This window comes from Ixodes scapularis, unplaced genomic scaffold (genome assembly GCF_016920785.2).
Source record: "Ixodes scapularis isolate PalLabHiFi unplaced genomic scaffold, ASM1692078v2 PGA_scaffold0__279_contigs__length_252992795, whole genome shotgun sequence".
Lineage (NCBI taxonomy): Eukaryota > Metazoa > Arthropoda > Arachnida > Ixodida > Ixodidae > Ixodes > Ixodes scapularis.
In genome coordinates this window covers 69,545,455-69,557,774 of record NW_024609835.1, presented here as the reverse complement: position 1 = coordinate 69,557,774, position 12,320 = coordinate 69,545,455, and positions in this window count along the sequence as shown.

The window sequence follows — 12,320 nt, the reverse complement described above, 5'->3', positions numbered from 1 at the left end:
TGTCTTACATGACCAAGAAAGCCCGTAAATTAGTTGTTTCTCACCTGTTGATTGCATCCCTAAGTCCCACAATATCCGTCACGAGAACATTTCAACACGAACTCTAAGAAGTTTTTCTCTGTCGAGAGAGAGGTCTATCGATAATCGACCTGTGTCATCGTTGACTAGTTGCCACACATGTCACTCAAACCGTAGCAGGTCTTGTTCCGCGAATCCACGTAAACGCCAAAGTATCAAGCTAACGCAAAAAAAAAAAAAAAAAAAAAAAAAAAATTTACCCGTGAATGCGGTGACGACAGAAGAACGACGGAAAGAAGGAAATAAGTCTCAAAAGAATCACACACGAAAGCAGCGGCAGCAATGTGGGACGAGAGGCTTAACGTTGGCGACCCATCTCTTGCTCGTGTGCGCTCCCTGCGGCGATGACTGGGTTTGTTTTCGGTATCTTTCCCTTCTAAAATGTTTCAGCGCTTTTTCTTTTTTCTTTTTCAGACAGTCACCAGCTCACACACAACGTAAATTTACCAGAATCGAAGCCTGTATGAGGGAAAAAAAAATGTCGCACTGGAGCCAGTTCATTCGAAAAGTTTGGGGAGCTGCGGGACTGCACGTGTTCCAACTGTTAAAGGGACAATCATAAATATACATTTTCTACTTTCAACCTTGGTAACACGTTGTATATTCCGTTTATATTATATGTATATAATAATTGTACAAGGCTGCTCTTTTAAAACGTATATTAATGTCGCATAAACGTGTGCGAACACAACCGCGTTGATCGACAAGAAATATTTTTTTTCACGTCGATCGACAAGAAATATTTTTTTCACGCCGATACCAGATATTTCCTCTCGTAGTTGCGCCATGGCCTTCCTTCTCCGACATTGTGACGTAACCGCTCGGAGCACTACGGCCTTCTTCTCTAGGAGGTGTTGGGCAGCGCCGGAGCCTGCTTTTTCTTAAGCTCCCTCGCCCTCTTATCTTGTCGGGAACGGACCGAATCGCGATTTTCGTCCGCGGACCGTTTACCACGTGACCGTCACGTCACCGATTCCTGCCATCCGCGCCTTGTCCTCGGACGCGCGGACTGATAAAGTCGATCGCCTTTTTCACTCGCGGATTTTAGGAAAGAGATTGACTTGAAAAGCGTTTAGTTTGGCAACGGTACAATGTTTTCAATGTGTTTTGTGTTCGGGCGATCAAAACGAAAATGGCGCATCGTTGTGTATTGTGCGGTCGGTTGTTCATTTCGTCTCGCGATTCTTGGTTCCACGCGGGAAAGAAACTACGAAACTTCGTCCGGCTGACGCGACGCAGGTTCCGGTACTCCTTCGGGTTTGTGTCAAGAAGCTTCCGTCGAAACTCGTCGAGCACGCCGCGATAATTCCTGCACTTCTAATCGGGCTTTCACCGAGCAAAACCTTTCTCGTGGTTGTGGTGTAAGTACATGGGTATTGTGCACGAGCGCGGGGTGCGCGAAGGCATCTCCAAACGCCCCTCCGAGATCCTAAAATTTCGCTTTTACGCCGAATCCTTCTCGAGCAGAGCCATGTCTGTGTCACTGTGATGCTTTGGGTTAGTAAAGCTAGTGGCGCTTTGCGCGAAGCCTATATATCGCGGTGTTTTGTCTCGAGCTGTACGTAACACTGGCGTACGATTCTTTATCACGGTAGCAAACGTCAATTTCTCTTGGACAACGATGTCACGGTGCGATGTTGGAGTTTCGCGACACTGTGGGGCGGCGACTTGGTTGGTCCGTCCTCGCTGGCGTCCGCTCGTCGTCTCCCTTGTGTGGATGCACTTCGGAGACGGACGAACCGCGGACATGTCGCCAGGTGATCGATCCCTCCGAGGATCAGTCCGTCGTGTGTATCAGCCAGAAGCGGTCGGCGGCCGCTCGGCCTTCCCGGCTCAACTTTTCCGTTCAGATGCCAGGAAGCCCCGGGATCGGGCCGACTGCGTCTGCTACTGGAGGTATGTCCTTGGAATGCAGCAGCACGGCGCATATTTTGAAAGGTTGTCACTATACCTCGAGCTCACTGAGATTCGGTGTCAGTGAGGTCTACTTTTCAGTAATTTAGAAAATTATGTATTTTGAAAGTTGGCGTCATATTTTGCCTTGTAGCGATTTGGCTTTTATCGCTCATGTCAGCATCTGTTCTTGACATGTGAATTTTTATTATGGCGTATGTAGTGTACCACTAAAAGGCGCATAGAGGTTTGTGTGGCAGTGGAAAGAAATCGAATGAATAAACTAATAATAAATCCACTCTTTAAACTGCAGTAGGAGAGAAACTAGTATTGTGATCTCACATCCCTGCTTCTTGAATACAGAAAGCCTACGTTATATGTTCCACTTTATATTCTTAACAAAAATGCTTGGCGTTTTTTTCTCTTAACGCATTGCAAACGTTTAGCTTTATATTTTTGATGATAGAGAGCGATGGCTCAGAAAATTAACTGCTCGGTGTCAAATGGGCATATACTGCGCAGGCATACCATAAAGCAGATGTCCTTTTCGGAGCCTGTTGCCTGAGCACATAATAGACCTCACGCTAAATTATCTTAAGTATCAAGGAGAACTATGAGAGGCATATATATCTACGCGCTGTAGGCTCTCTCCTTCTCCGTAGAATGGTTTGGAAGTAAATAGCCAATAAAAGGCGTTGATGAACGCCAGTGAGAGATGCCTTTTGTTTAAGATTTTGCTACAGATCAGTTACTGCTGCATACGCCCGTACGTGCGGCGCGTAAGCCTACATTTCCTGCATTCTCCTTAATGCTTGGCTAATTTAACGATAGGTCCATCGAAATTCAGTCCAAAATCTGGGATGAATACAGATGTTTTGCGGTAAGATGCGGAGTGAAGTCATGTCGGTTGTCTTCTGTGCTCGAGAAAGGTTGCTTGTAAAGTTGTTCCTTTCAAAACACGTGGAAACAGAGCAACCTCAGAATTATAAATAAAAAATGAAACCACTCTTTGGGGAAATTATCTTACTGCGAATTTCGAATCGCTCAATATCTGTAAAAAGTCCTGCGGCAGAGCTCCCATCAAAAAAAAAAGAAAAAAATTTGATGACGTGTTTGCCAATTTTAACATTTCCTAGTCGTGCAGACTTGTTACATAGCATCACATCATAAAAACAAATATGAGAACTTTGTGTTCCTAATGCATATTTTTATAGCGGTCATTGTTATTAACGCATATCATTTAATGTAGTCAAGCACCGGGAACATCTCTTTGTTAAGCTAAGCGACTCTAGAGATACTTTATGCTAAGTGGAGACGTCATTAGCACCGCTTATGTTCTCCAGGAAACATTAATCAATTCTGTTACACGGGGTGGGGAGGAAAAAAATTGGGGCGCAACTTAAGTTGCTTTTCTCCTACTTCTGCGGTGCTTTTACGAAGATAAATGTTACGTGGTGTGGCACGTGTTCCGTGATAAACTTCGTTCGGAAGGACAGGAACCGCCGTGATCATCATATATAACTCGGCGCTACTGCATCGTATGCGAGACAACTGTTGCGGAAAGACTCCATCCTGAAAGGCGTGTGGAATAAAAAGGATCAAAACAATAAATATAGCATGAAAAACGTCAAACGAGCAGCAGGGTATATACATTTAGGAGAACGCATTAGTGCACTAAGTTGTTAACCATGTTTCTGTCTAGACTCACGTACCGGTGAAAATCCGGCACCGAGTACTTAATCATGCAGACAGCACTTCAAAGTTCTGTGCGCGTTTACGTCCTATAATGTAATAAGAATGCTATAAGTGCAAACCTCCTGGCCATATCAAACTTCTTGGGAATCAACGCCTTTTCGCTTCTCTAATAAATGCACTAAAATGACAATTTCAACTGAACAACAAAATACAATAATAATAAGATACTTTCATTTCGATCACAAAATTGTCGCGGTAATCAAGGTAAAAAGCTACATAGGCAGCGTGACGTTCACCTTGCCCTTCAGAGTACAGTGACGGGCGCACAGCCACAAATAAAAATATACGAAAAAGCAAGATACAAAAGCCACCATAACAAGTTCAGCAGATATAACGAACAAGGACTGTAAATGCAACTAATAATCATAAGCATTCATAAAAGAAATGATAAAATTTTTCTTTTTTACCTTTTCTTAAAATCATAAATCCAAGCATTTAGATTGATAAAATATTTGCAGATCAGAAATATTCCATTTATCGTTTGTGGGCCATGGTTGTGGGCCATGGCATGACCACCTCGTTACACTTTGCGCCACGGGTATTATTTTTTGAGAGACCACCAATGGTTATTACAAAGTCTGTATTCCTAGTGACCTCTATCTTTAGACTGGTACTAAATATTTAATGATTCAAATTGTAAACGTTGATGATGCGGAACTTTTTAAATAGGTCAGATGGATAAGACTGATGTGGAATATTGCTATATTCCTTCTTGCTTTCTTTTGCAACAGGTGTACCCTTTTCAGATTCGTTAAAGTTGATGTGCCCCCAAATAAATGGCAATAATTTTGGTGGGAGTAGAACAAGGAATTATAAACTTAACGGCTATCCGCACAGTATAACGAAGACGGTACAACATGCGAACAACTTATGACAACTTTTTATAATGTAGTTAACGTGATTATCTCATATCATTATGAGAAAAAATGACGAGTAGTTTCTTAAAGCAAACCTGCAATATAAATCTTTGTTCCGTTTATGCTCACGTCTTTCGTATGGGTGACTACCTTATTTTTGTGACAAAAGAGCACGGCTTTTGATCTCTCAATGTTTTCTTTTTTAGATCAATAAAATCTACTCCACACTTTTAACCCAGAAAGCATAAGGTTTGTTTTATCAAATAACGAATCAGTATTTTCTGCAGAAAAAAAAAAGGTATACTTGTGTCGGTGGCATAATTTATCAATTTAGTTTTTTAATTAACATTCATAATATAATTTACTGTGTATATTGAAGAGAAAAGGACCCGATATACTGCCCTGCGTTACTCCAGAGGAGAAAGCTTTTGTAAGAAAGGAGATTCGATAAATTGAGACGTATTGTAATCGATGCTCCATATACAATTATATGAGCTGAAAAGCATACCCTCGAAAACCGTAAGTCTCTAATTTCGCTAAAATAATTTTGTGATTGAGACAATCAAACACCCTTGAGAAGTCACTAAACACACCAAAAAGACGTTTTTTTCTCTAAAATTTTGAAGAATATTTTTTTATTGTTAAAAGGCAGCTTAAGAGGCATACAGCCTTGGGTTTTATAAATCCAAAATATGAAGTATTGATTAAGTTATGCTTCTTTGGAAACCTAGTCAACTGTGTATAACATATTTTTTCAAGGGTTTTAGAAAAACTGGTAATATTGAATTATGTCGGTAATTTTCCATTTTTTTTACTCTTCACTTTTTATGCAATATTAAAACCTTAGCTCTCTGCATTTCTTTCAGAAATACGCTTATGGCTAAAGAAAGATTAAAGGAATTGGATAGCGCTGGGGCTATCAAGTGAAGAACATGCTTTACCTGCCTGATTTTTATACCATCCGTATCACAGCTTGCGCTAATCTTTAGTTGTAAAATTACGGAATTTCTGGTTCAACCACCGGATCTAAAAATATTGAATCATTGCCGGAAAACATCGCAATGTTCTCCGGGAATAGTTTCGATGACAGTCATAAAATACCAAAGAACAGTAATCAAACTTTTCGACGTATATACTATTATTCAATGGCTCTATAATACTTATTTGCATTGAGGATAATACTTCCTTATCAACTGATTGGTTGACCGATTCTCATCCGAAGGCATACAACCTTTTAGAGGGGAGGAGCCGAGCAGTTCAAGACAATTTCATAATCTGTACGATAAAATTTATGTAGAGAACAATTCAAATAGATGGCGGAGAAGAGTCCCGGCGAGAGGGAGTGATGGCGTGTGCGACGGAATTCCGTCCTCGCAGATGCTCTTCGGTCCGGAGCTGATGACGTATCGGCCGTGATTTCCTCCTTTGTTAGAAGGCGTCTGGTAGATGTTAGTCAACAAGATCAGCGCACCCCTCGAGGTGTGTCCTCTCCCCTTTTTCGAAGATTAAATATTTCCGAAAGCCGTAGAAAAGGTGTGACAGCCATTTGCTGGAACTAGCAGACGGCGCCGTTGTTTGGTACTCGAACGCCGGATGCTGCATTTGCGCGAGGAGCAAACTACGGTCTTAAGACTCGTTCACACCGTCGCGTTTGGTTGGAACCGACTGCGGCTTCGACCACTTGCGCCGAGCTGTTGCTATGGCGACCCTCACGACGAGCCAAAGGCGAGGCGCTGTGCGGTACGACACAAAAGAGCGCAGCCCGGTCGACAGAAACGTGTGAGCCGGCCTTTTTTCGCTGTTATTGTAGGCAGACGGTGCGTCAAGGAAACTGAAGCTAGTCCTTGGCGTCTATCCGCTATCTATTCAATAAGGGCTCGGCGCTCAAGCGCCATCTCACCCTCTTCGCCAGAAGCGCCGAGCTCTAATTGGATGGATGGTGGCTAGATGCAAATGCTATAGTTACCTTCGTCTCTGTCCACTGTCTACTTCCATCAGAGCGAGGAAGACTGTCGTTTGCTCCTCACGCAGAGGTTCCCTCTTGAATATCTCCGCGCTAGTCGTCGCAAAACAAAAGAAGAACTTGTGGCCTTAATAAGCTGTAAGGCTTTTTCTTAAATAATTATTGCATCACGACAAAGTCAGAAAGGCTTGGATATTTCACACTGCAAATGACGTGACTGGCCCTTAACCCCGTTGTGCTTAGCCTTTTAGGTTTTACCACTGTATTTACATTTAGTAATACTCGAACTCAATATTGTTTCAAGTTTCCATTAAGCATCGGTGTCCAATTGACTATCTCTCCCTTATCAGCTCACGCTCTCGCAATATACGAAAAGAACCCGCGCTAAAATCGAGCAATGTTAAATCGGAACATTATATCAGTTAGTTTTCTCCTTGGTGGTTCTAAATATACACCAAGACGTTTGCTGGTAGCTACGTTTCAAAGCTAATCTGCCCACCATGGATGAAAAATTCATTGTGGGCGCGACTCCCTCCCGCTTGGCACCGACCCAAAGAATCAGCCCTGCCAAACAGCAGGTCTGCTGTAAGCTACCACCGACAAGGCTCGACCAGAGGAAAATTGGCGACCTCCTACCCAAGGGGATGTTTTTAGGTGTTTTTTGCCCGATACTCTAAAGGTCTGCCTGGCGATCACCTTCATGAGCTGGTTATAGTTAAAGAAACGCATTGGCTTGAAAGGGAAAAGGGAAAACCAGGTTTTCGTTATCGTGTTCTTGCTAGGTGGCGCAAGCCCCTGCCTCTTATAAAAGGTACAGTCGTTAATAGTCATCCTTCCATACATGTTTAAGTGCCAGTCTGGCAACTCTGGACACGCTTTGGCAAGGCTTGGCTATCAGACGATGTATTTACGCCAAGAACAAGGTAGCGGCGCGCCGAACCCGCACTTGCAAACGTCTACATTGCTTTGCCCGAGCGCAGATGTGTGTTCAAATATAAACTAATTAAACCACGTTTCTTAAACTGGATGTACATAACGTTCAGGTGTCTCTCACCAGTCTCTCACAAAGAGGAGTGTAGTGAAAAAAAAAACGGTTAGAGTACAGGCGAGCTGGTGAATGTTTACCAATTTCAACTTAACTCGAGAGTGGTTATGCAATAAAACTTAAAAGTAGAAGGGACAGAAAAACGGGAAGAAAAAAAAAAGTCTCAACGTTCTTTTTTTCCAGTTTTTTTTGTCCCTTCTGCTTTTACGTTTTCACTTTATACCCCAGTCTCGGATTAAGGAGCGTGGAATAGTCAACTGAAATTCATTCACTATGTCGAATATATATTATGTGCCTTAGATTAAGAACACCGGTCGGCACCTAAAGAAGACGGCATGTGAGCGCGACCCTAAGATCACTCGTCATCGCGGAGGTGGGCGATCAATCAACGCTATGAACGTAATGAAAACTCTCGCAAGGTTCCATCGCGCACAAAAACGCGGGGAGCGACGTAATTGGGGCGTGGGAAAAGGATGGCTGGAGCCGACATTCCCGGGGCCGTTATTACTCGCGGCCGGACATTAGACGAAGAAACGACGAAAAGAAAAAAGGAAAAAAAAGAAAAAGAAAACAGGGACGATAGGCTTTTCGCGCGGAGCGCCACAGGCAACGTTGCAGCATCGATAAACAAAGACGCGGTGGAAACTCGACAGGATTACCCAAAAGGAAAGACTACATTGGACACTTATTTCTTCCGCGGTTCGGATTCCGTGGCGAGATTAGTGTAATAAAGAACTCTCTGACAGGTTCTGTTGTGCAGTTTTGTTGTCATTGTCATTTTTCTTCGATCCTTGTTGGTGGAATTTGGGTGTTTTTCCACGTACTCTTTCTTTCGCTCTTACTTAGGGTTGGCTTTTGTTCCTTGTTTCCTGTTCAATGCGTGACTTGCATTGGTGAAAGCTAACTCGCGGAGAAAACCGTTCCGTTTACGCCAGAGGAAATTCGCGTTCCTTAATATACACGTCAGCGGAATTCGCGGGCGGTCCAAGCATTCAACGAAGCGGTTTTACTAATTATGCTAACTTTTTTTTGTGTATCGTTTTAATCAGATTTAAGCCGGGGTACCGCCGTTTTCAACGTAAGGATGATAACATTTTTTTCCTTTAGCATTTGTTTTGGATGCGATGACTCAAATGGCCATGTCTCTGTTGTGGCAGTGAGGCTTTTACGACAGAGTCGTTTATACTAGGAGAGTTCGGCAGCAATTTCAGGATGCCGACATTTTTCTCAACCGCCGAAATGGTAGGTTCCCTCCTTTTTTTGTTGTTAAAGCGTTGCAAACCGTGACCTTTGACAGTGCTTGAGATTGCGCTAGTGGGTTGTTTTCCATGATTCGGTTGAACTGCGTGGCGAATGATTAAAAATGACGGCACTGGGACGAGGAACGCGTCTTTTGTATGACGTAATTATCGTAATACTTTGCTAAATCATGTTTGATGAGTAAATACTGATGATCTAAATAACATTTTATTGATTGATTGATTGATGTGAAGCCGCCTTTCCAGTCCCAATGCCGTTATTTGTAATTCTCCGCAGCGCAGTTCCATCCAAGCTTGAAAAACCACCGCCTCTCTTTATCGATAACACGTTATATTGAGTTACCGCCAAGACTGTTGTTTTAGCGGGCTACAAGGTTCGCTGATTGCCCGAACATTCTCAGTATAAGCATTTTTTTTCATCAAATATTCGGTGGCATCTGCTGGCAAATCAGGGGGCTTACTCTTTGGTTGTCTAAATTGAGTTAGCCGGCGATTTAGCCAGCATCGTTGCTGCAAACGAAAGCGGAAGAAAATTGCTGCGCGCTGCAACGGAAACACAGGGTGGCATTATTGCCAGACGATAAATTTTGCACACAATTTTGTAGATATGGTGAGATTTTTTTAACCTTTTGTGTTCTGGATCATGAACCAATACAATAATCAAAATTCGTTTAAACCCAAGTAAACGTATTTCGCGACCCCAAGCAAAAGAAAGCGCAGTCAATGACACTTTAAAGTACACTGCGCTTGGTGGCACAAATCATCGCTAGATTAAACTACTTTCGGTTGAACGTCAAATGAACCTTTGGTTGTCGAAGTAATCTTAACTCCTCCCCTGGGGCGTGCCAGATGCCCGTCTTTGGTTTGGCACGCAACCCCCCCCCCCCCCCCCCGCCCCCCTTTTGACTTTGGCGTGTCTAAAATAGAGACGCATAATCTGAGCGCCAAGTATTGAAGACGCAAGATCAAGAAAAATAGTGAAGAATAAAGGAGGCCCGCCAGAGAGTAGAAATGTATGTAGCACGTCAGCCGGCGGATGGCTTTCCGACCAGCTCGACGTCGACAGTATGTTTGCGTATGCATTTAATATCACTTGTTTGTTATTTTATCAAAGTGCAGGCGTTTCTAACGCAGTAAATATTTTTTTTTAAAGTTTTGACAGCCATAGTTTGTAAAAACTATCTCGCGCGGTGCGTGAGCCGTGCGAAAAACTTGTACCTTTCTTTCTCGCGGCGAAATTACAACGAGCACGTTGGTATTTGCGCTTCGCTGGGTCCGTGTTGTACAAGTACAAGTGCGCATCGTTGAACGAAGCGCACGTGTACTTGAAATCGATTGGGTTAATTAAGTTGTTCCTAAACTATATATTCTGAGTGCCATTGTTTCATATCTTTTTGGCTTTTTTTTTTGTGTGTGTGTTTGTTTGTTTTTCAATCTGGGGAAATTTTGATGCGGGACTAGTGACGCGACCACTTTTCGTACTGGCAACGCTGCTGGGCAGCACCCGGATGCACTTTTTCACGAGTTGCTAATGCCGTCCCGTAACCACCAACATAAATGGCGGGCGGCAGAGAGGGCTATCACGACGTCTGCGAATAGAAAATGACACCTTACCAGCGAGCAACCAATAATCAGGTTACAAAAACGCAAGCGCCCCTGCACTTACGTCGGTATGAACCTTGGTCCAGATATTTATTGGCTGCCACCTGCAAATTGTAACCCCGCCAAAAATTCGTTTTTATATATACTCCTCCGCGCTCGATTCCTAGAATTGTACCGCGTTAGAGTGCACAAGGGCGGGTAGAGTGTAACTACGGGAGACTGCTGCCACGAAATCCAAATATCATAAGGTATTGCTCCCTGGCATTTTTGGTCGCTGGCCAGAGGCAGAGCGTGTAGCGTTCACCTCGCCCATTTCGAGGGTGAAGAAATTGCAAACACATAGATCGGGAAAAATAGGCCGGTATTCACCGGTTCTAACTTAGAAGTCAGGCCCGTCCGCATCGCAATAGTTGAAGTTGGGAATCAGCTTCGCGATTTTTGATTCAGTGCGAGTTTTCAATCCACATCTTGCTGAGCTTGGTCACCTAAGTGAAAAATCCCAAGTTAATTGAGAAAGTGATGTTACGTAATCACACGGTTAGATTTATGCATAATAAATAAATAAGAAGAAACCGTGTCATCAGTTGAAAGCTGAAGAAACCATTTTTTAAACATCTAATCCACTGAGTGAATTAGCAGACAACATTGCTTGCCTACGAAACAGAAAAAAAAGCTGATTTTTGCAACCCTGTTGAATCGGTCACCGGTTGGCGCGGCTGCTAGCAAAGTTTATTCAAAATGACGGCAATCAGCGTTAGTTGAACGTTTGTCTACACTGATCAAAACCACAAAAAACGAAGAAAGAAACAAACGAGTTTTCATCATACAGCATACACACTTTGTGGGAAACAATCATTCTTTAAAAAAAGTTTATTGTCAGAAGAAAAAATTAATGCATTTTGCTTTGAAAGTGTGTTCTTTTCAGTAATAATAAAAAATAGCTAGTCTCAAATACGCATACAAGTATCTTAACTCACCGCATAAAAACTTCAAGCACGCTTAAGCGTCGCCTTTAAGGGACGATTCACACACCTCCGTTGAGTCCGACCGAATGCGAGGGTTGCTATGGCAACAGCTGTGTCGGCCCCAACAAAGCGGGGTAAAAGGCCCATACGCACACGCGTTTGAACGCGTTTGAGTGAGTTGCGGCGTCCTTGCGGCCAGAATCGGTCGCTTGCGATGCGACGCGCGCCTTCCCGCAACGCTCCGTAACGCGACGCAAGCGAGTAGAGACTCGCTCAACTTTCCGAAGCTTCGCGGTGCGTTCGACCAATCAGAAGCCGAGAGAGGAGAGGATGGTGACGTGTTCGCTCGCGCCACTCCGCCGACTCGGCGAGACATATCCCGTTCTCCGCTCGCAAAACTTGCTTTTTCGATTTGGGGAGCGGTGGGGAGTGTATTTTCCAAGGCTGCGATGGTTCAAGCTTTACAAAACGTCGGGGAAGCCAGCGGGATTGTCCCAAGATCGAACACTTCGACGCTGTCGCTGTGCGCCGCCATGTTGGCTTGGATTTCGCTTACTATTGGTGAGCCGCTAGCGACGATAGCGCGTTCTTATTGACTCTTGACTGCTGTTGACTGCGTGTCAACACAACAGTGCGTACAACTTTGGCGCAAGCGCTCTTCGCAACGCAACGCGTCCGCTTGCCGCTACGGAACGCACCGCGCTGAAACGCGAATGTGCGTATGGGCCTAAAAAACGTTTTTTTTTTTTCTGTTTGGAGCCGGCGCAGCTCTTGCCATGGTAACCTTCGCGCACGGTTGATATCAACGCAAGTGTGAAAATAACTCTTAAAAGGCGATTCGCACACTTGCTTTGAGTCCGATCGAGTGCGAGGGTTGCTTTGGCAACAGCTCCGTCGGCAACA